Source organism: Phyllostomus discolor, chromosome 9, assembly GCF_004126475.2.
Source record: "Phyllostomus discolor isolate MPI-MPIP mPhyDis1 chromosome 9, mPhyDis1.pri.v3, whole genome shotgun sequence".
Lineage (NCBI taxonomy): Eukaryota > Metazoa > Chordata > Mammalia > Chiroptera > Phyllostomidae > Phyllostomus > Phyllostomus discolor.
The window spans coordinates 55784914-55810446 of NC_040911.2; positions in this window are offsets into that span (position 1 = coordinate 55784914).

A 25533-nucleotide genomic window follows, 5' to 3' on the forward strand; every position below is an offset into this window, starting at 1 on the left:
GTTTCCTGGGCAGGACTCAGATTCTCCTGCGGGAGGCTAAAACAGCTGATAAGGACTGCGACAGGAAATGGCAGTTGGTCCTGGCGCGGCTTAAGGATTTTGCCCCCAGTCAGCGAAACCATCCCCGGAGGAGCCCTTGTCTGTCTTGACCCAGTTTTCAGCTTTTTCAAAAGAAGTCAGAAAATGTGGGGTTTTATAGGAATGCCCCACAATTCAATAGCTTTGCAAAACAATGTAGGGGACGGAAAAAATGGGTTTGGCAAGCCACCTGCTGGCATTTCCCAGCAAGGAGTGTCCTACAGCGCTTTTTCTCCAATTTCACTCACCTGTCCAGACTAGTGCCTTATGTGGGTATGTCCTTAATATTTTTCTTCACTTAAATACATTTATTGAAAAAGGAAACCCTGTATCTCTGTTGCAATTAGAAAGTCAGTATCTTGTGCCGTAACAGCCAGGTAACCCTAGAAGTAAAACAGGAACATTAAAACAAAAAGTTTGGCCCTGTTCCACTTCATATTGCTGCATTTAGTGAACATCTTCATTTGTGAACTGCTGATGTGTCACTTCTGATGGAGTGGGGGGGTGGGAAACTAATCTTTCTAGGGCCCTAGGAGTGGCCCTGGGAGTCCCTGAACCCAGGGAGGCCACCTAATGTGTCCCATTCACTTTCAGCACCAAAGGAGTGGAAAACTGGGTGGGGAGGGGCTGTCTCCTCAAGAAATAAAGGCATAGAACTCATCACAGCTTACCAGAGAGGAAGCTGGGAGAGCACAGAGACAGTGCCTCAGCCATGGGATAAACCAGAATTGTCCCAGTGAGTCCCACTTTGGTGACTGATGACTTTGTCACTCCCTCGCAGTTTCCTTTAAGGAGCAACTGCAGAACCTAATTCCTGGGAAGAAGAGGCCTGCATAGGGGCAAGGGCTAATCCTGACAGCAGTGGAGAAGGAGAAACAGATGAATGCTTGTGTTCGAAGGGAAAGGAGGCAGAACTGGGGCCTGGGGGAAAGAGCAGGGCTCTAAGATTCCTATGCAGATCTCCACAAGCCCCAGACACTTAGCTGGAAAAGGGGCTTCTAAACACAAGTCACTACCCTGCTTCAAATCCAGGAGCCTACCCTACTCTGAGATCAAGACCAAACTCCATGGAGTTTTCAAGGCCCCATTCACCCATCCCATGACTCCTCTGCCCAACCCTCCAGACACGCACATGCACACTCCTCCCAGCCAGGCTCATGGGCCTGCTCACCTGGAGAACAGGCTACAGGTGAACTTTGAGAATGTGAGTTTGGGTTAGCCCTGTGAACCAGGCTGGACAAAGGGAAGAGGCTGTACTCAGTTGTGTCTTTCACAACTAGCATGTTGTGTCTCTGGACTTGGTAAGGCCAGAGAAGCTATGGTAAAAACCAGTTGGTGAATGTGATGGGGTGAAAGGAAAAAGCAGGCAGTGGGTATAGTCACACCATGGAATATTAAGCAACTTATAAAAATTTAATTAACTCTCCACCAATAGACTTAAAGGGAGTTCTATATGGTATTGTTGAGTGAGGAAAGCAATTTGAAGATAAGTATATAAAATGATCCCATTTTTGTAAATCAATGGCTAAAATATGCTGTGAGTGAATATGTATAGTTAGGTATGTCTATATAGGATTTTATACACACACACACACACACACACACACAAACCCAGAAGGATACATGATGGGTTGTTAACATGAATTTTCTTCCAGGAAAACTGCTGTAGGGAAAAAGAAACCAAGAAAAAAAGTTATAAAAAATAAAGGCTGCTTTTTAAAAGATGTATGACTGCAGTTAATCATATCCTCCATATCCACTCATCACCAGAGCTAGACATGTGGGAGTGGTCATAGTCAGTCCCTGCTCCTCATCCCATACACCTGCTCCCACCTGGATGATGATATCTCCCTAACTTCCCTCAACCCATATCCCCCAACATGTATACATACATACTACATTTACTTTTGGGCTTTCCCAGCTGACCCATTCTCCCCACAGCCAATCCTCTGAAATTCCCAATTGCCGTGAGAGTGAAATCTAATTCTTAGTATGGGATCTCAAGTTCTTTATCCACTGGCCTTGTCCCCTGTGCAGATTCAGTCCTCACTGCTGCCACCCAAACCCACCCACCCACTACCAAGTAGGGCATGATCCCCAGCCATGTGTTCCCCTCAACTCTGAGCCTTTACAGCAGTCAGAGCAAACTTCATTGTTATTTGCTATATTCCATTCACATTTCTAAGCACTGACATTTATTAAAAGCATTTACAACCTTAAATGTATAATATTTTAGTTGTATTATATTTCACAGATGAAAAAATTAAAACAAAAAAGGTAAGTAATTTTGCCTAAGCTCACACAACCAGTTAGTGGTGCAAATGGTCCCAGAACCTGCACTTTTGAACCACTGTACTGAACCTTCTCTCCTTATGCTTTTGAGTACACTGTTAGCTCTATCTGGAATTCTCTTTAGTTTTTGTCTTCACTTGACTAAATCCTTGTTACCACTAGATCTCAGCTGACAAATTGACTCTTCCAGGAAGCCTTTTCTGACCCCTAAACCCAGCCTAGACATTCTTCTAATACCTTCTTCCATGGCACAGCCATTCTTCAGTCATAACACTTGTCATGATTTATGAAGTTGTTTTATATCCTCACTAGCCTGTGAGCTTCTTGCAATCAGGCACTTAGTTTACTATTTTGAAGATTGATCCTAAGTACCTAGCACAAAGAAGCCTAGGTTAGGAGCTCACCCAGTGTCTGTTGGGTAAAATAATGAATATTAGTACATCAGATAAACTAGGATTCTCTTGCTCGGTGTATGGTAAATGGGGGGCATGGAGCCCTAGTTGGGCCCTTTTCAGCACCACGGAGAGCTCCTGGGGAGCCAGCTGCTGCTTAGGGCAGGGGTCTCTAGATTTGTTCCTTTGTTCCCTGGGCATCTCTGAGCTCTGGCCTGGACAGGACACTCCAGACATAAATCTTTAGCTGATTTGCCTGAGTGGTAAACAGCTCAGGGGGCCAGGAGGAATAAACCAGCCCCCTGGACAAAGGAGTATCCCACTCCAGTGTCTCACTGTCTATCACACATATACTTTTTAATCAACACAAAGTTTCAAAAAGTAGAAATCCTGTTGAAACCTGCACCAAACTATGTGTTTTCTTAAATTATTGAACTAGAAAGAAATGAAAACATCAAAATTCTCTTTATACCAGGATAGAATTGAGCAGCTGTCTCATTCAGTCTATGTTTCAACCTGACTAGAATAGTGAAGCCATAGAAGGGAATGTGAATTGAAAAAGAAAGAGGCACATTGGGGAACCTCAGATTGCCACTCACAGACCATGGGCAAGCTTAGAAGGAGGAAGAGAGAAAAGAAACTTGACTGACAGGAGAGGACATGGAGGAGGGAGGAGGGGCCACTGTTGAAGAGGGCTAAGACACAAAGCAATGCTCTTCTCTTTTGTTAGTTCTGTCCACACAGGCTGGACATTACCTAGTACCAGCCCCGAACCCCTAGAAATAGGTCCCTAATCCTGTATCTGGCAAACTAGGGAGAGGCTAGCAGAGGAGTAGACAGACAAGCCAGAACCATCAGTGCTCTGAGAAGGATATGCAGGCCACTAAGGAAGGACATAAAAGAACTCACCAGACAACCATGGGGGTCCAAGGCAGAAGGGACAAAGAGTGTGGAAGACATGTGAATAGCATATCAGCAGGGCCAAAATCCTGTGGCTAGAGTTTCCCAGATACAGAACAGGCTACCACATGACTAGACATCCCCAAACACCATCACCAGAGATGTATCTACATGCATTGTGTGTGGGGGGGAGGGGTGCTGTGGCCAAAAGAACAGAGGAGAAACCAGGTTTTTAGAGTCTACTCCACAGCCAGGCTATGCAGGCCCTAGTCCTGTGGAGCTGGGGGCAGCCTCTCCCCCATGCCCAAGAGTGTGGGTGCTTTAGTCAGCCTCAGATGGAACCTGCAGAAGGGACACTTCAAGGAGAAGAGGAAATGTAAAAGGCTAATGAGTCAGATCTGAAGGTCATGGAGGGAAGAGAAACCTGGCTCATTTTGTTTTTAAGGATCATTGGCTGAGCACTTTCTCTATGTGCATGTTACTGGTGTTAGTCGGCTGCATGCTTTCAACAGCCTTCAGAAGTGGGCACAGGTATTTCTCATCAGAGCTCAAAGAGGCAATTTGCCAAGGTCCACCAGTGACATTAACAACAGAAGTGGGTCTCTTACACAGGTCTACCAGACTGATAAACCAGAGTGGAGTGAATGGGCCCTGTCCCAGACTCTCCTTTGTTCTCCTCCTCCAGCTCCTTGTCCTGGCTTCATCACCACTGTTGGCTTCATGCTTGAAAGAAATGCCACCATTGTGAATCAAGCCCTGCCTACCTCCTCAGTGAGACTGGGTTCCAGGTATATGGGGGAAGGGCAGAGCTCCTGCCCTCCTCGTCCTTTCAAAGAGCCAGGCAACCATTTACAGGAAGTGACAGGCCAGTTCTAGGCATAAGCCCCACTTCCAGCATATCCAGTCCCAAATCGTCCTCTTGCCCATTTGTCATCTTTCTCTGGGCACCACCTCTCTTGGCTCTGACTGGTACCCTGCTCAATACCCACTTCTCTACCTCTAGCTGAGCATTTCAAGGATTCAGCCTCTAGCCCTACACACTATCATCTTAGAAACAAACCTTTCTTCAGACTCATTCTGTGCAAATCCCTCATGTCTATTAGTTCATTTAATCCTGACAACAACCCCAATGTCAAGAAACTGAGGCAGCAAGCAGGCACATGGCTTGTGAGTGGCTTGATCCAGGTAGTGTCACCCAAAGATCCATGCTCTTAACACCCTGCTGTCTGTTGTTGACATGTAGGCATGTGATTCTGAACATGCAAGGTACCCATTCCACCTCAGGGATAAGGAAGGCCATCGAGGACTGTGACCTGAGGCTGCCCTCTCCTACACAGAGTCTGCTCTTGAGTGAGTGGGAAGTAAGGCACAGGATGCCATTGGCTGAGCACAGAACTTCACAGCCTGACACCACTGAGGCAAGGCAGCATGACAGACTTACACAATGAAAGCTAATTCCTCGATTGTAATGACTGAAAAAATTGCTGGCTTCTGACTACTTGCATAATTACCATGAGACATTCATAGAATTATATTGGATTCACCATATAATTACATGGTAGCAGGTAGGGGTGGGATTCTTCTCTAGAAGGGAAAGAGGTAGCATTTAATTTTGAGGGGAATGCCTAATCCTGTAATTACTCAGTAAAGTCCCATGTCCCTGCCAACCTGATTTCCTATGGCCCTCCTGACCTGCAAAAACAAGAGAGTAGGGGTCTCTTCCTCAGATGGAAATGAAGAGAGGGTCAGGGGCTTAATATGTCCCCCCAGGAAATCTTCACAGGTAAAAAAAATATCCCCCCCACCTTGAAATATAGCAGGAGAAATAGGCAGGACAGAAAGAGAACCTTATTTAGTATGCTGGAGATGAAAGTGACACAAAGGGAGAAAACTTAGGTATTCCCAGGCAAGACAGTAATTCAAAGTATGTCCTTCCAGACCAGGGATGAAGCCCAGCCACTTCAGGGTGACCAGTCTCTCTGAGACCAGCTTCCTTATCAGTCTAAGGGGGGTGAGCCATACTGCATCAGTTGTGTGTTATCACAAACAGTGCTGCCTGACAAATACCTAAAAACACAGAGGCTTTAAAAAACAACCATTTACAGATTAGAAATGCTACTGAAAACTTTCTGGATGGCAGGAAATTGAATGGAAGTCACAGTGACCTCATCCCAGGGCCTATCTGGAATTACAACTCAATTGTGGAGAAACCACCCAGAAGAAACAACTGAGCAGTAGCCAGAGAGAAGTCATATAACTTTAGACAGATAAAACAGCTTTGGCACAAACTATCTGGTAAGGAGTTCAGTAGAGACTTGAGAGGGCAGACTCGGCGCCCACAGGTGGAAGCACTAGAGGGATAATTATGCAGCCCATTGGATCCCCTAGAGAAGACTGGAGTCTATACCCTAAGCTAGGATTCCCAGCCTAGAGCACCAGAGCCCAAAACATACACAGATTACAACCAGCAGCAAAAAGTGGCAGGGCTGCAAAGACAGACGGCTGGAGACACAAGACATTTAAAGGGCCAACACACAAATTTTCATTTGCAGCCACTTACCCTGGGCTCTGGCAAAGGTGGAGTCAGAGTGTGCTGGAGATGCCTGAGGAGAGACTGGGGAAGGAAGCTTTGGGAAGAGAACTGAGAGAGTAGATGCTGGGGTGGTCCCACTGTTGAGTCATCCCCAAGACAGCAGCAGCCTTCCTCCTCATGCATACCACTCATCTTCAAGCATCAGTAGCCTGAAGGGAAACAATAGCTTCTATCCCAGGAGGGTCTCTGTCCTGGCCCTTTGGTGCTTAAGCCTGTTGAGTGCAGAGTGACCAGATTAATGACTAGGTGATAGCAAGAGACAGTAGATCCCTGCAAAGGGGTGGAGAGGTGGGCAAAGTGGACTAGAGGGACTTGAAGAGAGACTGGAGATGATGGCCTTGGGGAGAAAACTGGGAGAGTAACTGCCGAGATCCTAGTGCTGAGCCAACTCCTATACACAGCAACCATCATGCTCAAGAAGACCACTCCCCTCCAAGAGGGGACAGCCTGAGAGGAAACAATAGCCTCCACCCCAGGAGGGATTCAGCCTCACCATACAGTGATTAAACCTGACTGCTGAGTGCAGAGTGACCAGATTAGCAACTAAAGGAGACAGCCAGGGCCTGCAGATCACTGGAAATATCTAACAGGATGCCTACGGTCAGACAGAGTCAACATCAGACATCACCAGAGGCAGATCCAGAAATAAAAAAAACAGTGGTAAATACAAGAGGCTACCAAAAGCCACTGTGGTCTTCTTCATGATTTGCAATATTTTCTTTCCTGCATAGCTATTTAACATTCATTTCTTCTCCAAAAAGTTTGTGTATATTAACTGACTAGATTTTATACTACAGTGTATTTCAATTCACATATTTTGCCCTTCCCTCCTCTTAGCCCATTTTACTTTCCTCTTTCCTCGCATTATTTTCATGTCAAATTTTGTTTTCTCTCTAGCTACAACTTGTTTCCATTTCATACTCTTACTATTTCTCCTCCATCCAGACACACAAAACCAATTTTCTTGTCAAGTGTCATTTCACATCCTTTTGCCCTGCTCTTAAAATACCCCTATTCCCTCTCCACCTTTAACAATCTTTGCTAGTTGGTTGTGGGTAATGTAGTTGTTGTTGCATTGTTTTTTTCAATTTTATCTCTAGAGCTTCACTAATTCTGTATTTCAAATATCAAATTTTATTGGTCCCCTCTCCTACTCTTTTTTCCATCTCAAATTTTAATTTCCCTGTCTTAGCTTATTTTTTTCTTTTTCTATTTTGTCTTTCTTCTATTTCTCTTACATCCTGCTCTTTTTTTTAATCTCCTTTTTTTCTTTTCCCTTACATCCCAAATTTTAATTTTTTCCTCTCTTAGCCCGGTTTTTGTTTCTTACTCTTAATATCCCATCTCCCTCAATCATTTCAAAATCATTTCCCATTCCTACAAACATCTCACAGGCTTTTCATTGTTTTATTTTTCCTTGTATTTCCATACCACCTATATTAATTTTAGCTCATTTGTTGTTGATAGTACTGTGGTGGATCTTTCTCTGCAATTTGACTCATATTTTTATTAATTATTTACTACTTTTCCTTCCTTTTTCTTTCTCTCTCTCACTTTATCTTATTTTACATTATTTAATTTGTTTAAACCTAATATTATGTACTTCCATTCTCATACTCCATTGCACACTCTTTATTAACTTTTTTATTCATGAGATAAATTTTACCTTCTCTCTTTCCATTGCTCCAACTTTCAACCCTTATTAGTGCTCCTCCCACTACTCTACCAAAATCATTTCTCTTTCAGTAGATCTCATATTACTCTCTTTTCTTATAATAGACTTAACTTGTTACACCCTTATTAATACTGGTTAATTTGCTATTGATAGTGAGATTGTGGGTGGGTATATATGTAGCTGTAAGTTTGTTTCCTGGGCTTTGTGCTTTAGTTCTGGCAGCACCTGCAAAACAGCACATAAGATGTAGACAGAGTGACCTCCAGTGAACCAGATGGAAAGAAGGACACACCAAAGAGAGAACCAACAACAATCAAAACCCACTTACATCGAGAGAACCAGCATAAAAGAATAAAGGGCAGCCCAAGAACATTAAGTTCAGGTGATCAAGGAAACTGCACCACTGAATCTCACAGGCCTCCCACCATAGAAGTTCACACCACAAAGTCAGAAAGTCAAAATATCAATTTAAGAAGCAGAAACAAACAAGAAGAGCCCCACAAATAATGGGAAGACAGAGGAACAACCCCCAATCAAAAGGAAAGGAAGACTCCTCAGAAAGAATTCTAAATGAAATAGAGGCCAGTCAAATATTGAGTTCAAAACAAAGGTTATAAAGAGCTCAATGAGCTCATAGAAAATTACCAAAAACTACAGGGAAACTACAAGGAACTTATGCAAATTATATAACCATAAAAAAGGACATAGAAAAAATCAACTAGGGCCAAGAGGGAATGAAGAATACAATTTCTGAATGAAAGAACACAATAGAAGGAATCAAAAGCAGGCTCAGTGAAGTAGAGGACCAAATCAGTGAGCTGGAGACTAGGTGGGAAAAAACTCCCAGAAAGAGCAAGAAAAGGAAAAAAAAAGACTGAAAAAGAATGATGAGAGGTTAGGGGAAATGCAGGACAACATGAAATGGGACAATATCCGTATAATGGGGATACAAGAAGGAGAAGAGGAGCAAGGAATACAAAACTTGTTTGAAAAGGCAATGATGGAAAAATTCCCTAATTTCATGAGAAAAAGCCACACATGTCCAGGAAACAGAAAGGGTCTGAAACAAGAGGAACCCAAAGAGGCCCACTGCAAGACACATCATAATTAAAATGGAAAATTTTAAAGACAAAGAAAGAATGTAAAAGACAGCAAGAGAAAAACAGGAAATAACTTAAAAGGTAGCCAAGATAAGGCTAGCAGCTGACTTCTCAACAGAAACATTACAAGCCAGAAGGGATCAGCAAGGAATATTTCAAATAATGAAAAGCAAAGGCCTGCAACTGATACTACTCTATCCAGCAAGGCTTTCAATTAAAATGGAAAGTCAAAAGAGTTTCTGAGACAAAAGAAGGCTAAAAGAATGCACCACCACCAAACCAGCATTGCAAGATATGCTAAAAGGACTGCTTTAAGAAGAGGAAGAAAAACAGTGGAGAGAAGGATACAAAGGGAGTAAAATGGCAATGAATAAGTATCTATCAATAGTAACCTTAAATGTAAATGGATTAAATGCTCCAATGAAGACATAGGGTAGCTGAATGGATAAGAAAACATGACCTGCACATATGCTGCATACAAGACACCCACCTCAGAACAAAATACCTTCACAAACTAAAAGTGAAGGATTGGAAAAAAATATTCCAAGCAAACTGACAGGGAAAAAAACTGGGTTAGCAATACTTATATCAGACAAAATAGACTTTAAAGCAAAAGCTAAAAAAAATAGACACTGAAGGACACTGAATAATACTCAAGGGAAGAATCTATCAAGAAGACATAAATATTGTAAGCATATATGTACCCAGCATAAGAGCACCCAAATATATAAGGAAAATCTTGGAGGACTTCAAGAAAAATAGTGATAGCAACATACTTATACTAGGGGATTTTAACACCCCACTGTCAAAAATGGACAGATCTTCCATTTTTGTTTGACATCTTCCAAACAAAATATCAACAAGGATATTGCACCATTGAACAATGCCCTAGATCTAATGGACTTATCTGATAAGATATAGAGCCTTTCATCCCAAACAAGCTAAGTACACAGTCTTTTTTCAAATGCACATGGAACATTTTCAAAGATAGACCACACAATAGGACACAAAACAAGCCTCAAGAAATAAAAAAAAAATGGAAACCATATCAAGAATTTTCTCTGACCACAGGGACTGAAAATAAAAACCAATCTCAAGAAAAAACTCAAAAACACTCAAACTCATGGAGATTGAGTAGCATGTGATTAAACAGTGAATGGGTTAACAATGAGATCAAGGAAGAAATAAAAGTTGCTGTAAACAAATGAAAATGAACTTACAATAACCCAAAATTTATGGAACACAGCAAAAGCAGTCCTGAGAAGGAAATTCATAGCAATGCAGGCCTATCTACAAAAAGTAGAAACATTTCAAATGACCAGCCTGACTCTACATCTACAAAACCTGAAAGAACAACAACAAACAAAGCCCAGAGTGAGTAGTAGGAAGGAAATAATCAAGGTTGGAGATGGATTAAACTACATAGAGACTAAAAGCACAATTCTAAGGATCAAAACTCCAGGATCTGGTTCTTTGAAAAGATAAACAGAATCAATAAACCTTTAAGCAGACTCATCAAAAAAAAAAAAAGAAGAGAGGACCCAAATAAGCACAATCAGAAAGAGGAGAGATTATAACTGATACCACAGAAATATAAAGGATTATAAGAAATTACTATGAAGAACTATATGCCAAGAAATTTGTAAACCTAGGTGAAATGGAAAAATTTCTAGAAAAATATAATCTTCCAAAACTCAATGAAGAAGCATAAAGTCTTGAACAGACCAATAATAGTTGACAAAATTAAAGAAGTAATCGAAAAACTCTCAGCACACAAAAACCCTGGACTGGACAGTTTCACAAGAGAATTGTGCAAAACATGTAAGGAAAAGCTAACCCCTATCCTTCACAGAACTATTCCAAAACAATTCAAGGAAACAAAAAACTCCCAAACTCTTTTTATGAAGCTAGCTAGCATCATCCCAATCCCCAAACCAGATAAAGACACAAGAAAGAGAGACAACTAGAGGTCAATATCGCTGATGAATATAGATGCTAAAATCCTCAACAAAGTACTGGCAAACCACATCCAGTAATACATCAAAAAGATCATACACCATGATCAAGTGGGATTCATTCCAGGGATGCAAGGATGGTACAGTATTTGCAAGTCAATAAATGTAATACATCACATAAATAATAGAAAATACAAAAATGACATGATTATATCAATAGATTCAGAAAAAGCATTTGATAAGGTACAGCACCCATTTATGATAAAACCATTCAGCAAAGTGGAACTAGAGGGAGAATACCTCAACATTTGCTATATGTGAAAAACCTACAGCCAACATCATACTCAACATAAAAAAATTAAAAGCTTTCCCACTAAGATCAGGAACAAGACAAGGATGTGCACTTTCACCACTCCTATTCAACATAGTATTGGAAGTCCTAACCACAAGCATCAGACAAGAAAAAGAAATAAAGGGCATCCAAATTGGAAAGGAGGAAGCAAAACTGTCATTGTTTGCAGATGACATGATAGTGTACATAGGAAGCCCTCAACCTAATAAGTTAATTTGGCAAAAAAAAAAGCAGGATACAAAGTCAATATTCAGAAACCAAAGGCATTCTTGTACACCAACAATGAAATATCAGCAACAGAAATCAGGGAAAAAATCCCATTTCCTATAGCAACAAGAAAAATAAAATACCTAGGAATAAACCTAACCAAGGAGGTAAAAGACTCAGAAAACTACACAACACTGAAGGAAGAGATTAATAAAAACAAATGGAAGCATATACTGTGTTTATGGATAGGAAGAATTAACATCGTCAAAATGTCCATACTACCCAAAGCAATTTATAGATCCAGCACAACTCTATTAAAATACTGATGACATACTTCACAGATACAGAACAAACATTTCAAAAATTTATATGGAACCATAAATGACCCCAAATAGCTACAGTAATTTTGAGAAAGAAAAACAAAGTAGGTAGGATCACCATACCTGACATCAAACTATATCACAAGGCCACTGTAATCAAAACAGCCTGGTACTGGCATGAGAACAAGCACATAGGTCAATGGAACAGAATACAAAGCCCAGAAATAAACCCAAGTCTCTACAGTCAATTAATATTTAACAAAGGGGACAGAAGCATAAAATGGAGTAAAAATAACCTCTTCAACAAATGGTGTTGGGAGAGCTGAACAGCTACATGCAAAAACTGAAACTCAATCACCAACTTACACCACACGCAAAAATAAACTTAAGATGGATAAAAGACTTAAATATAAGTTGCCATACCATAAAAGTCCTTCAGGGGAAGATAGATAGGAAAATCTCAGCTATTCCATGCAGCAATATTTTCACTGATATGTCCCCTAGAGCAAGGGACATAAAGGAAAGAATAAGCAAATGGTACTTCATCAAAATAGAAAGCTTCTGCGCAGCAAAAGAAAGCATTAGCAAAATGAAAGGAAACCAACCATATGGGAAAATACGTTTGCCAATGATATCTCAGACAAGGGTTTGATCTTCAAAACATATAAAGAACTCACACAACTCCACAGTAGAAAGACAACAATCCAATTAAACATGGGCAAAGAATCTGAATAGACATTTCTCCAAGGAAGACATACAGATGGCCTAGAGACATATGAAAGGATGCTCAGCATCATTAGCCATCAGAGAGATGCAAATTAAAACCACAATAAGATACCACTTCACACCGGTAAGAATGGCCATAACAACAAGTGTTGGAGAGAATGTGGAGAAAAGGGAACCCCAGTACATTGTCAATGGGAATGCAGACTGGTATAGCCACTGTGAAAAAGAATATGGAATTTACTCATGAAACTAAAAATGGAATTGCCTTTAGACCCAGCAATTCCACTGCTGGGATTATACCCTAAGAATCCTGAAACACTAACTCAAAAGAACCTATGCACCTCAATGTTCATAGCAGCACAATTTACAATATACAAGTGCTGGAAGCAGCCTAGGTGCCCATCAGTAAATGAGTGATTCAAAAATATATGGGACATTTACACAATGGAATACTACACAGCAGATAGAAAAAATAGGCTCCTACCCTTCACAACGGCATGGACGAAACTGGAGAGCATTATGCTAAGTGAATTAAGCCACGCAGTGAGAGACAAATAGCATATGATCTCACCTATAAGTGGAACCTAACTAACAAAACAAACAAGCAAGTAAAATATAACCAGAAACATCAAAATTAAGAACAAACTGACAGTAAGCAGACGGGAGAAGGGAAGGAAGTATCTTGGGAAAGAAGGGAAAGAGTTGTAAATGAACATGTATAAAGGACCTATGGACAAAGCTAAAGAAGGGCATAGTATTGAGGGTGGGGGTGGGTAGGACGGGGTAAACTGCTGGTGGGAAATGCTGTATTCAACCATTAATAATTAGAAAATTAAAAATTTTTAAAAATAAAAGTAAAATACAACAATTTATAGCAGGTCCTCCAAGACTGTCCTTCCATTCAATGTAGTTTCATTATATCATTGATGTGATGTCATTTTGCTTATGGTAAAATTGGTTTTATTATATGTCATTTCACTTAAATTTGCAGAACCTATTGATGATGTTAAGCGAGGACTTACTATATTGCTCATGCTTCTGTGGTTAACTGATAGCCTGTCTTGACCTGTGACTCACTCACATGCCTTGTGGCATGGTTATCAACTGTGGCAGTGGATAGCATGAGACCACATGTCTCCCATCCTCCAGCTGGCTAACTGAGGCTTATTCACAAGGCAGCCAAGCAGTTCCTAGAGCCAGAGTGGAAATGTACAGGGCCTCGTGAGACTTAGCCTGGGAGCCAGAACACTGTCACTTCTGCTACATTTTACTGACCAAAGCAGGCCCCAGGTCAGCCCAGAGGCAGGTGGTTGTGATGAGCACCAGCTCTAGCACTTGATGGGAAGGGTTGCATCACATCCCAAAGGGTATGGATACATGGAGGGATAAAGAATTGGATCCACTTTTGTAATCAATCTACCATGGCCTGCCTCCTGGTGTTACTGCAAAATTTATGAGATGCAGCTCACAGGATTCTCTGCACACAAAAATGTTCAGTGAAGTGGAGGCCTGCTTGTTACTGAGAGTAATAAGAAAAGGAGACTAATGGCAGAAATGGTCACAGACTCGTATTGCCTAACATCTAGGCTGCTGACCTTTCCCTCTGCAGGGGCTGTAATATAGCAGAAATATAAAGCACAGACCAGAGGTTGAATAGCCTGGATCTAGGTCCCTGCCCTACCTGCTTCTTGCTACGGTTGTGTGACCTGAACAACTCACTGCCCCTCAACACTACAGCATCTTCAGTACAAAGGGAGGTGAGTCCACTCCACAGAGGTGGCACAAGGATCAGAATGACATGCTGCATGCCAAGACAAAGCTGGCACCTGGTCTCCAGTGGGTGTATCTGTCTTTTGAAATCCAAGCCCCACTGCCTGGGGATTTGTTTATCTCTACTTCTTGTAGTTTCTATTATAAGAAAAATAATTTCCTTTTATTCCCAAATACCACATTTTTCTGTAACACATAAATGTTTCTTTAAACTAGATATTTCTTCACAGAGATCCTGGTGCATTCCCTGCTCCACACCTCATCTCCACCCTGCACCCCCACCTACTCTAGGCGGAACCATAATTTCATACTCCTTCTCAAATAGTCATTATCATTTTTAAAATAAATTCAGTTGTCATTATGCAAGTAATTACACTCTCCTTTTGAACACTGAAGATAAGGGAAAGTCCCTCATGCCTACCATTCCCCATTTCAAACCTCTCCCCCAAGCCACACTACAGCATTGTCTTCACCTCCCACATACCATCACAAATATCAACACATCATGTCCTTCCAGACATGTTTCTGTTAATTAACATATATATTTAATTAATTATTAGTTTACATGTGTATGTATGTTCCTATAGAAAGTGTGTTATCATTTTATGTTTTTAATGAATGGTACATCATATATATTAATTTGCAACATTGTTGCCCAAACTATAAATATCCACTGTTATGGGCATGCATAGATGTGGTTTATTCTTTTTACTATTATTTTCATTTTGTAGTTTTAAGGAAAACATAGTACAGAGAAGGTAGATGACTTACCCAAGGTGACACAGCAAAGAAGTGGCAAGACCAACAATAGATATATGAAAAGATGTTATCATCACTAATCATCAGGGAACTAAAAACTAAAACCACAAGATATCACCTCACACCTGTAGGAATGGCTATCACTGATAAATCAGAAAATAACAAGTATTGGTGAGAATGTGGAGTGAAGGGAACCCTTATGCATTGTTGGTGGGATTGTAAATTGGTGCAGCCACTATGGAAAATAGTACTGAAGTTCATCCAAAAATGAAAAATAAAATTACCATATGAACCAATTCCACATCTGGATATATAACTGAAGAAATCCAAAACACTAATTCAGGTGGATTTATAGTAGCCAAGATATGAAAGCAACCTAAGTGTCTACTGATATCTTACCAAGCAAACCAGTGCTCAGCCATCTGGTGGCTTTACATATGACCCAACAATTAGTTGTTGAAGAAAACAGGTTTTTATTAACAGGGTACCAACCTTGGGGGTGCTGAGAGCACTCCTGTTCAGAACCTTCCTTTCCCAGGAGGCCCAGAGCCTCCCTTGCTTCCCAAAAGGCTACAAGCCAAAACCATGCCCAGAAGTTCCCTATATCCTTATCTGTCCATCTTTCAGTCACATAAACAGATCTCCATCCTCTAGAACGTGTACTTATGGGTTTCAGAATCACCATCCTCTCACAGCTGCTCTTCAGGATCTGGAGTGCACTGTTGTCAGCCTCCATGTAATGGTTCAGGAAAACATGTGCCATGTTACAATGGATCATGGTGGAGTCCAGAGAGGCACATGTCCCAAGAGAGTGGCTTCTCCATATGTCCTTCAGAGAAGCAGAAGCCTGTAGCTCAGCATTCCCAGTCACAGTTCAGCTCCAAGTTTCTATCACATTTTTGGGTGGCTAGGCAGGTCCCCACAGCTCCATTAGCTCTGACACTGTCTTCTCCAATCAGACCACCTCTCACTCCAGACCTCATGACTCTGTCTCCTCTTTTACTTCAGACATTATGGTGCTCATTCTCTCTCCTGACTTTCAGACATCCTAGCAGACCTCTTCTTTTTTAGCCTGCCTTAATTTAAATGTCCAGCCTGGAACTTCTTGTGTGACCTCATATCTAGCCCTTCTTATGGTGTGTTAGTGTCTGCCATTTTTGCCAACCCTCTCATATCTTTTACCTTTTTTGGCTGCCATCTTTTGTCAGAGCAAAAGTTCTCAGTGGCTTATAGTCATCTGGGGTAGACATCACCTCATCCTCTCATTCAGGTGGAGTATGAGCTCCCCCCCCCCCCCACCAACTATGTCATGAGTCAATGAACATTTTCACAGTCACATATACAATTCACCTCTTCCCTTCAGGAGGGGATGGCTATTAACGTGCCGTTGTTATGCAATGTATCTTAAATGTCATACCATCCACTCTTCTCTTCCCCCAGTCAAAGATTGTGGGGGTTTGCTCTGCACCCTGTTACAGACAGACAATCAGATAAAGAAGAGTTAATACATATGTACAATGGAATATTACTTGGCCATAAGAAAGAATAAAATCTTGCCATTTGTGACAACGTGGATGGACCTAGAAAATATTATGCTAAGTGAAATAAGTCAGATAGAGACACATAAATACATTTCCACATATGTGTGAAATCTAATAAATCAAAATAAATTAACAAACAAAACAGAAACAAACTCATAGATACAGAGAACAAATTGATGGTTGCCAGGTGGGGAGGGGGTTGAGGAGATGAGTGAAAAAGTGAAAGGGATTAAGAATTACAAATTTACACTTATAAAAATAGTCACAGGGATATAGAGTACAGCATAGAGAATATAGTCAACAATATTGTAGTAACTATGTATGGCATCTGATGGGCACTAGACTTATTGGGGTAGTCACTTCATAGGTTATATAAATGTCTAATCACTATGTTGTACACCCAAAAAATAACCTAGTACATCAAATGTAACTGGAAATTTTTTTAAAGAATTTTATACAAAATATAGGAAGGATTCTCTAAACTCTCACACACCGAAAAAGTGGCAAGGCCCAGGATTCGATCCTGTATGGTCTGGCTCCAGAGTCCCTCTTCTCAAATGCTAATCTGCCTCCCACAGCATCTGTGTGTGGGTAATTGTTTTGTTCATTGTAGTTGTTGTTTTGGGGTTTTGGTTTGGTTTGGTTTTTTTTTCTTCTGCCTTTACAAAAGTAGTCCCACCATTTTAATTCATCCCATGTTTTTCTCTTAGAATCAGTCTTTCTTTGAACTTTAGTTCAATTTGCCATCAGAAGCCCCTCCCTGTACTTCATCCTATTCCCATACTAACTGCCCACCCTTTTAAACTCAGCTGGGGGCCCTCTGTGGATCATCTTCCCTGCTCTGACCTGCCCTCAACTTATTTCCAGCCCCCAAGCCTGTGTGGGTGAAGAGTCCAAAGTGTGGGGGACATACTTTTCCTTTTCACCTAACCCCATGTATCCATCAAAATTCAGGGTCATGGCCTGGCCAGTGGCTCAGTTGGCTAGAGCACTGTCCCATACACCAAAAGGTTGAAGGTTTGATTCCCAGAGCATACACCTAGATTACAGGTTCAATACAGGGGGCAACTGATTGATGTTTCTCTCACACAATGATCTTTCTTTATTTCTTTGTTTCTCTATTTCTATCATCTCTATCTCTATCTCTATCTCTATCATCTCTATCTCTATCTCTATCATCTCTATCTCTATCTTTCTCCCCCTTCTTTCTCCAAAATCAATAAACCTATCCTCAGGTGAGCATTTAAAAAAAAAAAAGCAGGACCATTCTTGAGCTGCCTGGGAGGATTAGCTCCTATGAGTAGCCTTCACTTGAGGAGGGAGTGTATCTCTGTCCAGCATTCAGGGGTCAGCTTTGGGATGGGGGTGTCAGTTGATGCAGAGTTAAATAACAGAAGGGATTCCTCTGACTGGAATCACTGAAGTAGTTTCTACGTTAGTAAGTCCAGCTCCCTGAAGAGCCAACTTATATGCCAAGGCAGGACCACAGAACACAGGACATGCATGTGGAAATTACAGTGATTCTATATTTGGGGCATAAAGCAGGGAGAAAGAAGAGCCTGAGGTGGGGTGGATGGGCATAGCCTAAATCAGGAAAGCCCTAATAAAAGGCCAAAGACTCTGTGCTCAGTGCTATAAGATTATGAGGTTAGCCTGGAAGAATGGGGAGGGTGTGGCAGGAGGGGAATGGCCTAGGCAAAGGCCTGGAGGTTTCATAGAGTTTGCTGGATCTGAGAGAGGTGACACAGAAGGCCCAAAAGTCAGCAGAGTCATAGCCTGGCATCTCAGAGCTACAGGCTCCATTCTGCATTTGCCTGGAGCCACAGAGGTGCCTGACAAGAACTTGAACTGATCCAGCAGGGCTGAGTTATATTTCTCCAAAATAGGAAGGCATGGGGCAGATATTTCTGAGGGGTAACCACCTGCGTGGGTCTGAGCCAAAATCCCATTCCTGGGGGTGGCAGGAGAAACAGCCTGACAAAGCTTCTACAGAGAGGAGAGCACTGTGCTGCCCTCTGCCCTGTTTCTTGGGCTCTAATCCTCTTAGCTTTTCCCTGAGTCCAGTAGTTTATGGGGCCTCACCCTGCCTCAGCCTACTAGAATTGGCACCACAGTACTCAGCTGGCAGTAAGTAGAGGACACCAGTAGCCCCAGGAACCCTGCAGGCCTCAGCCCCTCCCCAAGGGTTACCCCACTGGTTCCCATGTTTCTGTGGCCATTACAATAGTTACCACTCCTTAGTCAGTCCCTGCCAATTGGAGGGGGATGCTGTCCCAACATACAATAGGTGCTTAATAAATATTCCTAAAGTGCTACCACATAGACTGCAAACTAAGTTTTGAAGTGTCTAAGCTCAGCCCCAGCCAGGATGGAAGGTGATCAAGAGCCACCTAGTGCCAGATTCTCTGAGACAAAAGATTTAGCATACTGTTAAGTCAATGTCAGATTGCCACTGCAACATCAGCTGTCTTCACAAAGACACAGACAGTGTCTCTCTTGATTGTCTGAGACACATGTTAGGTGTCTTGGGTGGGGCTGATCCTGAGAAAGGTTCCAAGGCAAGTCACTTATTTGAAAGGTAGGCCCAGGTAGCACCAGGATGGAAATGGAGCTAAGACATGGAAAAGAAAGGGATCAATGCTGTACAGCCTTAACCACCTAACCTCTCTAGTCTTTGTTTTCTCAGTAGAACTAAGTACAGTAATATATCCCTAAGAGATATTCATATGAGGCTAAAGATAAGTGCCTGACAAAAGCAGGGTGGGTCAGAATGTCAGGGTACATGGGAAGGTTTAAGCACCAAGGCCTGGCAAAGACCTACCTATACCCCATGTTTGCAAGGACACAGGTCACTGTCCTACTGCCAGGCCTGTCTCCGGCTCTAGATCTCTGTAGTACCCCTGCTGGGGGCTCTTTCAACCCCATCCAACAGACTCTGACCTCTTGGTTCCATGCTGATCTAAACACATGATCTTCCTCTCGGACCCAAGATCCCTAGGAATTCTCACTGGATAGCTGGAGGGAGTAACACTTTTCATTCTGAGCTCTGCTGGCCCTGTAAGACCCCACATGGGTAAAATCTATACCACCCTATATTGAGAATACCCCAAGATTGGAGTGTGCACAGCCACAAGGTCATCTGGGGCTCAAGACAGGCCTACCATATGAGGGAACTGAAAATGAAAAGTTTGACTAATACCCTAGTTGATCACAGAATGAATCCTGCCTCAGTCCCTACCAGTTGCCCTGTGACTCTGGGAAACTTCCTTAACCCCTCTGTGCCTCCTTTTCAATATCTGAAAAATGGTAGTGATAACAATACCTACCTTCTGGTTTTCTTGGAGGGGAATTGAGCTTACCCATATAAAGTGTCCAATAAATGCCCAAAACATGCTGGCTAATAGCTCTATGCTGAAAGAAATAATCAGGAGTCCCAGGTGGCAAGGACTACCCAGGGGCAGGCTCTTAAAGTCAAGTGCAGGTATATAATGTCTCAGGGTCTGAGTTCACCAGAACCACTAAGGAGCTCCTTTCATACCATGACACTGAAGCTTAGGATGGAGCTGACAGAGCCCAGACCAGGAGCAAAGACAATGGGTGACAGGTAAGCTAAGAAAGGAAGATGGGGATGTTCAGGGGCCCCAAGGAGGCCTAAATTCCAAGATATATATTTAACCAAAACTGGGTTATAATTGTTCTATGTCTAGTCCTTTACACAAATTAGCTCATTAGTCCTCACAACATTATCAGATAGAGACTAATGTCAGCCCATCTTCCAGATAAAGAAACTAAGGCACAGAAAAGTCAGGATCTCACCCAGGTGGCAGAGCCCAGATTCTTCCCAGCAAGCCTGCCCTGAGTCTGTGCACCTCTCATCCACTGCTTTAGAACGTCTTGTTTCAGATGAAGGAGGTAGGGCATTTTCTATAGCTGGCTACCCAGGCTATGTTTAGAACCCAGGGGCCACTCCTCAGAAGCTCTCCACTCTTCTGCCTCAACCCAGTCTCCTTCCCCTCTCCCAGGCTCTATCTCCTTTCTGTACACCCCATGTCTTCCCCCAGCTTTCCAGGCTCCTTCTCCTCTCTGGTTCCACCCTCCAGACTCCATCTTCTCCCTAGTTATACCCCCAGACACTATCTCCTCCCTGGGCCCTTCTAGGTACCATCTCCATCTTGCCTCACTACCCCACTGTCCATCTCCTGCCTCCCTGCCCTCAAAGTATTCTTTTTCTGCACTTTTAACTGACCTGTACTCCCTCTTCAGTCAATTCTCTGTCTGATCTGGAACTCTGGATTTGGTTTCCTGGGCATGGAAAAGGGAGTAACAGTAGGCAAGTTATCAACCTTGCCTTCCTCTTGGGACCTACCAAACCCAAACCCCCCTAACCCCCTCTGCGCCTCCTTTTCAATACCTGAAAAATGGACTCTTCCCCTGCATCTGCCTGCTGCAAACAGGCATGGCCACTTTCTACAGAAAATGGCAGGGAAGGGTGATGGGGCAGTTAGGTGGGAGCTGCTTCCCTCTGGGCCCACAGCTTCCACATCAAACCATCCTCATTAAGAAGCACTGTGCATGCCAAGGTGACATCTTTATTCATGTGCCCCGAGACTTCAAAGCCTTCAGGAAAGCTCCTCAGTGGATTGGACATGAAAAATGCTGGAGATGAGATAGAGCAAAGAAGCAGCTGGTGCTCCAGGTATTAATTAGATGGGGAGTAGGGGAGGGAACAGAATGGGACAAGGAATCAGTGCTGTCCAGCTGCCAGCCCAGGGCAGGGAGACTGAGGACCTGCTTCTCTGCTGCAGAGAAGCCCAGCCTGCCACAGGAGTCCCAGGCCTCTTAAGGGCCAGAACCTCTCCACCCCACCCCTGCTGCCTTCAGGCTAGGCCCTTGGAGGTGGGTGAGGCTGGACCTTAGGGGAAAACATCACTCAACAGCGAACATGAGAAAGCTGGGAAGAGCCTCCATTCTACTGCTGGTCAACAAAAGTATATGGAGTCCCAGCTTCACAGGTCTGTGAGCTACTATGGGGAGAAATGGAGCCCAGGCCATACCCTAGAAGCTCAGTTTTCCTGGAGAGGCCAGTCTAGGATGCTGTGGGAGCTGGAATTCCCAGAGGAGTAAACAATACATGCAAAGGCCTGAGGTCTTGAGATGGTGGTCTTCAGTAGGGGGCAGCATGGTCACTAATAGGATTTTCAGCATGTTTTGGTGGCTCAACTGGTAGCTGGATATGGGGCAGGGATCTGGAGAGATCAAAGGCTGGAGAGCAATCAGGAGCCATGGCTATGGTTCTGATGGAAAATGTAGACATGAAGCAAGGGGCAGTCACAGACACAGGAGGAGGTAAGGGAATGGAAACCACATGATAGCACATGGAGGCAAAGAGAGTGGTCGTAAATGATACCCAGATTATTAGTCCTGAGACCAGGCAGAAGCTAGGGCCTTCCCTAAGGTGATGGCACAGAGGAGGAGCAGGTATGGAGAGGATGCAGGGGTCTGCTGGGTTTGCAGTGCCTCCAAGATATCTGGTGAAATGGTTAGGGATGAGGGAACTTTAGGATCAGAGCTCAAAAGAGGTATGGGAAAGAGCAGAGTGGCCAACTGTCCATACAACCAAGATTGTTTGGCTGTAGGGGCAGAGGCAGGCTAATGTCCTATCTCCAAGGATATTGTCTCAGGCCTTGAGCCTCCACTGAGAGAGAGAGAAAGGGAGAGATGAGAAAGCAAGTCTGGGGTGAGGCACATGGCCTGACCATGGAGGAGCAGAGTAAGGAGCTTAGGGAAGAACTGCCTGACATTAGACTAAGGCGTCACGGGGACCTTCCCTGGTAGAGAAAAGGCACTGTCTGCTTTAAAGGCACAGGTGCAGACAGGCCTCTCCACTCCCACCATGGTCCTTTCTGTGTGCCTGGGGAACATGGGCACTCAAGCCAGGACTCTAACTGTCTCCATGAGTGTTTCCCAAACCATTTCTGAGGGGGAATGGGAAGAGGGAAACCTGCCCATTCAAAGAGCGACCGAGAAGAAAATTTCCTTGGGCTTTCTTATGTCTGTTAGATGAGAAAAAAAGGTCTCATGAATTATCTTTCCCTCTCCCACCATATAGGAAAAAGAAAATGGAGCTATTGATTGGCCCACTTGAAGTGTCAACTTTGATTTGATGTGTGTCATCCTGGTGACTAGTTGGAAAAACCTGCTGCTTCCAGGGGTGGTTTGGTATCTCCTGGTGGATGGTAGGGAATTTCTGCCTGTGGTCCAGATGGACCATGCTGCACCTGGTCATGTGGCAGCCACTTCAGGATAGGCTGGCCATGACAAAATATTTGGCTGTGCTCGCACCTTGCATAAAACATGCCCCCAACACCACCAAGGGAAGAGCACTGAAGGCAAAAGTCAAGAAACAAGTTACCTTGTTGGGGGCCAGGAAGGAACATTTCCCTCCAGTCCTTGGGGACGCTGCATTGCTGGTGTACTGCTGTTTCCACCCTCAGTCTGAGCTCTCTGAAGGCAGAGCTTATGCTGGACAACTATGGGTCTGTCAGCATTCATTTCCTCCTTGTGGAAATAGCCTCAGTTTCCCCCTTGTGGAATCACATGCCCCCTTGAAGTCCCAAGTCTCAGATGGAGCCTGATGGACCCAGGCTGTAAATTAACCAGATGACCTGGGCCTGGCCAATGAGAGTGCTGCATCTCCCCAGTCATCATAATTGTTGGGGAAGGTGACCATGTGACTCAGGTAGAACCAATCAGAGACATTCAGACTTGAGACTTTGCACACTTTTGGGCAAGAGGCAGGTCCTTTCCTTCTCTATGGGTCACTAAAGTGGTAAGACATTGACAAAGAGATAGTCAGTCTTTGTTGAAGTTTGGTTTCCCCAGGAAGTAAACTGAAACAGATTTTAGAGAGTAGGACTTTCATTAAATGGGCCCTGGGAAATCCATCCTGTGGAAGGTAGGAAGGTAGCAGGATGGGCAGAGGGAGAAGCAACAGCTTCAGTGGCCCCGTGGTAACCTCTGGGACTAGAGTGGCCCCATCAGGAATGTCCTGAGGGCTGAGATGGCCAAGCCTTTCCATCCCCACATCCATCAGCCATTGGATCTGAGTCACCAAGAGAAAGGTGTGACCTTGGGTAAGGGAGCGGGGGGAGCTGAGAAATGTCTTCTGACAGCCCTTCCAGCAGATGAAGTGGGATCTGTGTAGTGTGTCCTGAGTTCACCATCATGGCCATCTTTGTTACTGCTAGGGATAAATGAATGCAAACCCAGATGAAAGAAGAGGTAAAAAAAAAATGAAGCTGTATGGGGACTTAAAGACTTTGAGTCCCTTGATGCTGCAATGCCTAATCCATCCACAGGATTTTTTTTTTCTTAAACCAGTTTGAGTTTGGCTTCTGTCTCTGCCAATGGGAGAGCTAGACATTCAATCCAGACCTGACCAAATTTGTTTAGTGCTTAATACAGAAAGGACTTGTTGTGACAAGAGCTGGGGAGCAGGGATCCAAAGAGTCAGAAAGGGGTACACAGGAGCCTAGGTCAGAGGGCAATACAGGTCAGAGCTACAGTGTCTGGAATGAACCATATGGGTGGTGTGGAGAAGGGAGGAGCACAGAGTGGGAGGGATGTATGCGGGTATCCACCACATCTTCCAACCCCAGCCTCCCACTGCCCACTGAAGCAGCACTGAGTGACACTGACACTAACCAATGGGTGCTCCACATTCCCCTGGCCACAGTGATTGGCTCAGGGGTGGGCAGGTGACCCTAGCAGGATCAATCAGAGTCAAGGCACATCAGACCAAAGAGTTCTGCCAGAGTTGATATTTCCGGCCAGGCCCCACAGTTTACTTTTCCCACCACCCTGCTCATATCATGTCGTCATCATCCTACCACTTCCACACATATTCCCCCTTCAGCACAAACAGAAACAGGCCCCAGCTTGTTGGACCCCCATTCTGTGCCCTTTGGGCCAGACCTCTGGGCTAAGAGAATCTCCTTGAGGAGCAAAACTAGGACTTCAACCATCTTTGACTGGTCAGTCACTGGTATCTTCCCATATCTAATTCAAACTGAACATGCACCTATTTAAGAGTGCCAAACAGAGGTGCAACTGGAGAAAGTATGGAGAGAATAGGGAAAGTTTGATGACAGGAGCACACAAAAGAAAACAAAGTTAAGTTGAAAGAAAATGATGATTATGTCCCCAAGGCTCTCCATAGAATTCCCAGCAATTTGAGGAGGTAAGAAACTGCATTTGCCCTCCCTGAATGTCTCTCTGTGTGCCAGGCTGGCCTCTGTAGTACAGCAAATGCCCACCCAGCACCCCTTAGGACAGGTTTGATACATTCCATTTCACAGATGAGGAGATTGAGACCTCAAATGGAATGGCTTATTGAATTCTGCCTGACAACTTTGTGACTATTCTTACTCTCTCACAATGAGAAACTAGAGAGAGGGTGTATTTGTAGTAAAGGAATAACGAGAGAGAGAAATTTTCAAAAAAAAATCATTTGATAAAATCCAGCACCCATTTATGATAAAAAAAAATACTCTCAGGAAAGTGGGAGTAGAGGGAACATACCTAAACATAATAAAGGCTATATGTGAAAAACCCACTGCCAGCATTATATTCAACAGGCAAAAACTACAAGCATTCCCCTTAAGATTGGCAACAAGACAGGGATGTCCACTTTCACCTCTCTTATTCAACATAATGCAGGAAGTTCTAGCCATAGCAATCAGACAAGAAGAAGAAATAAATGGCATCCAAATCAGAAAGGAAGAAGTACAACTGTCTTTATTTGCAGATGACATGATACTATACATAGAGAACTCCAAAGATTCCACCAAGAAATTACTAGAACTGATAACTGA